The following is a 4,357-nucleotide window of genomic DNA, read 5'->3' on the forward strand; positions in this document are numbered from 1 at the left end:
ATAAACAGGGAATCTGGTGTCCTCGTCATGCTGCGGGGTTCGGGATGGAAGGGCCCAGGCAGGGACGGACAGGGAGTGAAAAACGGCCCTGGATTTTCTCCCAAATAGGCCCACCACAACTATAAACAGTCGCTATTATGTCACAATATTACTATTATATTAGTGGTTTTAACAAAAGCCACCAACAGAAGGCGACAAATTACCAGTAAAGACCAACAGGCACCATTACGGTTTCCATTAAAACCAACACAATTGTCATTATAACCAGTAAAAAAACCATTACAAATTATGTGATCGTTTCTATTTTTTTTCAGCAGGGGATTGAAATAAATGTATTATCGTATGAACTAAAATACTTGAAATCTACATAAAAAGAGCAGAAAGCAAAATGTATGTCAATGATAAAGAAACCTAGAATCTAGAAACCTGAAACAACAGAATTCTTCAGTTTCAGTATTCATATGTGTGTGTGTGTTGTGTGTGATGTTAATCAGACTTAGGCTATCACCTTATAGGTGACTTCATTTACTCTGTTTTCTAACTCAATGTCTCTCAAATGTAACCCGTTGTTGAATCGCTGTTGTCTCTTTATGAATTAATGGAATATTCATGCCAGACAATGCCAAGTAATAAATAGCAGTGAACGTTCGGACTAGGGGTGTCCTGGGATTTTAATATAGTGCTCATAGGCTACATGCTCTATAGTGTGAGAGGCCGGCAAAGGTAACCTGATGTAACTGTTCGCTTTTTTTCTTTTAGCTTCTCCTAACCGCCTTTGTCTTCATGTCTTTTGGTTGCCATCACGAGCCCACTCTCCTTCACGTCAGTTTCGGATTCTTATAAGCAAAAACAGATTGCATTAGCGCCCCCTTTTGTCGGCTGTCAACGTCACTTTATATGACACTTTTTATTTGATGATGAACCAGCCAGGACGACGGCCGTTCTGGACTTCTCCAGAAGGTCCAGATGGCCAGTCCGCCCCTGGGTCCAGGTAAGGGGCGGAGTCCGGCGGCCACAAGCGCTCCCCTCTCCGGTCCGGGGCGCGAGGGGTGGCGGCTACTTCCAGCGGCTTCATCCTTCTCTTTGCCCTCGGCGTTTGAAGTGACTAGACGGCCCGGCATCCTGGCCCGACGGCCGTGTAACGGGTGCGGTTCTTGTCCGGCCCGCGGGTCCGGCAGCTCACGGCGCGGGAGTCCCTTTACCTACCCTTCCTGGACCCACGAGGACACCAGCGTGCATGCACGGGGGAAGAGACTAGTCTCTCAAGGAGGGGCGCGCTCGGCATTTGAACAGCGGCGGTGATGAGGCTAGATTCGCTTCAGGTGTGCCTCATCACACGCCACCAGACCTGGATGATTCTGCGCCTCTCCTCTCTCACTCACCCACTCCTGTCGGGAGCCTGGCGAAGGGACGGGGTGACGGTGATAATTAGGGGGAGGCAGCCGACTCGTCACAATATATATATATATATATATATATATATGCTATATTATACTGTATATAGAATACCATTAAATATTAAATAAAATATATATTCTATTTAAAAAAAAAAATAAACATAATTGACATAATTGAAGTACAATTAAGATTTATTTTATTTTATATATTTATACTTTTTAATAAATTCCTCCTAATATATTCAACCTATTATATTATTTTTATAAATAGCTTATAAAATAACATTTTAATGTCTATAATACTAATATCTCATGTGTTATTCCAATTTTATATACAGTAAGTATATATTAAATATTAATTTATACATGTAAATTATTTATTATTAATTAATTTGTAAAATATATTTATAAATATAAATATTGTTTTTAAAGTTGCATGGTTTTTGTCTCTTTTTTTTTTATAAAATAACAATTTAAGCCTATTTTACAACTTGTATTATTAACAACTATTAATTTATTAATATAAATGATATATTATTAATCAATTATTTTTTTTAATATTCATGTAAATATAAATATTGTTTTTAAAGTCTCATTGTTTTTAAGTTTCTGTTTTAATAGCTTCTATCTTTTTTCTTTTTATTTATTATATAATAAAAAAAAACCTTGCTACGTGTAATGCATTTAAGCTAACTGAGCCTTGTTATAGCACTTTCATATCATTGCTCTTTTGTTGATTTTGATTGCTTCCATTGTCCTCATTTGTAAGTCGCTTTGGATAAAAGCGTCTGCTAAATTACTAAATGTAAATGTAATAAAATAACATTTTAAGCCTGTTCCACAACTCTATATTTATATAGGCTAATAGTATACTGATGCAGGAATGTTATTTTATTATAATTTTATCAACTATAAGTGTATATCAAATATCAATTTATTCATATAGATTATTTATTATTGATCAATTCATTTGTAATAAATATTCATATAAATATAAACATTGTTTTAAAAGTTACGTTTTAAAAAATGTTTTTAAGTCAAAATGTTTAAAGTGGCATATTTGTACATTGTAACCTGGTTTAATCAGAAGCTGAATTTGAACGTTTTATGTGAAGACTGCTGACTATTCATCCAGGCTGCTGCCCAAATTGTGCTTGAGTGTACAAATCCTTTCTGTCATCCGTTTTTGTTTCGTTGACTCTGTAGATGTCACGATGCACACACACGAGGAACGAGGAGACGCTGGAGAATACTTTACCAAGACTTTATTTTCAGGAACCAAGGGAGACATGTAGACAACTGAGCCTTTTTTCTGTTTCAGGAACACTGGTCAAACAAAATTAACTATTAGGCAGGTTACACTGCAGATATCTGACCACTTAATAGCCTTAAAGAAGCAGACTCTTTCTGACTAGTCTAAATGATAAATAACAGTTATGTTTATTATGATTGTATTTATTTTGTAAAAAAAAAAAAAAAAATGTTCCTCTGGGTCATGACATTTCAAATATTAAAATGTACTGAACTCTGAAAAAAATTTTATGTAGAATTTTTTTTTTTTTTTTTAAGTCAAATAAATTGTAAAACAATGTAAAATATTAATTAAATAATCTTTATTATATTTACAGCTAAAAAAATCATTTCTACAGTATATATAATTATTTTTATTATTTATATTTATTTACTTTAATATATATATTAAAATTGTATTATATAATAATATTTTAAATATATATTTTTATGTACAGTCTGAAGCTGATTTTTGCTTTGTCTGCAGGTTGACACTTCCGTGTTTGATAGCCGTGAGATGATTCAGAGTCTGGCTTTGGGCTCTCGCTCCTGCAGTGGATGGATATGAAGCTTGTGGTGGTGATGGGATTGCCTCCTGAGATAGAGGAAGAGGACAGCGCCAAAACTGGGACTGAATCCTCCCTCGCCAGGACTATGATGGTGAAACACTGTCAGGCTTTAACAGAAGCACTTCAGCACAACTCAGCCAATGTGATGCCCTTCTTTAGCTCAGAGGCCCTCTTACAACTGCAGCACACTCAGGATGAGAGCAGTTTAGCAGCCACTTTAACCAAGTGATAATGGGCTGATAATGGAGTCTCCTATTTCTCTCACTGAGTCTGTGTGTTCTCTGTCTGCATATACCAGCAGTGGTCCCCCAGTTCTTGTGGACTCGGCTCTTCTGCAGTGAGCTCTGGACTGCAGAGTCATTCCGCTGGTCTGTCCAGTGGGCCGCGATGCCGCTGGCCACTCTTCTGTCCTCAGTCCGATCCAGGTGACAGCAGCCATCTCGCAGTCACTACATCCTCTGAAAGTCATATTCCTGAACAGCTCAGGGGGCATCCGCAACCAAAACAGAAAGAAAGCAGTGTATTATTTAATTTTATTAATAAGTGTGTGTGTGTGTGTGTGTGTGTGTGTGTGTATTGAGGCCCAGGGTGTAAGGTTTACCTGCACTAACTGCCCAGTGTTACATATGTACTACCATTTCAACATCATACCATTTCGTTACTGTTCTTTTCAACTTTCTGTTCATAAAATAAATTAAAAAAATTAAGCAGCACAACTGTTTAACATTTATAATAATAAGAAACATTTCTTGAGCAAATCAGTATATCAGAATGATTTCTGAAGAATCATGTGATACATTTAAATTTTACTGGTTGAAGGGGATGTCATTTGACATCTCTAAAATAACATTTTGTTGGTTGAACATTAATATTGTATTTTAAAATGCAATTTTCTTAGCGTCATTTATAAATGACGATATCCCATAGAGAGTTAATATGTAATTTAATCTAATTACAAGTAAAGTCTTAGGCACATTAGTATTTTTAACAAAAAAGAAAAAAAGTTTTAAGCCAGTTATTTCTGTCTTTTGCTGTACTGCGACAGTAGGAAATATCAGTTTACATTTCCAAACATTCCTTTTGTCATTAATTGTAATTGCA

At 35.9% G+C, this 4,357-nt stretch overlaps 1 pseudogene; it reads left to right on the forward strand.

Annotated features, from left to right (window-relative positions):
• Positions 1 to 4,357, forward strand: part of LOC107667743 (N-acetylglutamate synthase, mitochondrial-like) — an 8,338-nt pseudogene that overhangs the window by 813 nt on the left and 3,168 nt on the right.

This window comes from Sinocyclocheilus anshuiensis, unplaced genomic scaffold (assembly GCF_001515605.1).
Source record: "Sinocyclocheilus anshuiensis isolate Anshui unplaced genomic scaffold, SAMN03320099.WGS_v1.1 scaffold1563, whole genome shotgun sequence".
In the NCBI taxonomy this organism is placed as follows: domain Eukaryota; kingdom Metazoa; phylum Chordata; class Actinopteri; order Cypriniformes; family Cyprinidae; genus Sinocyclocheilus; species Sinocyclocheilus anshuiensis.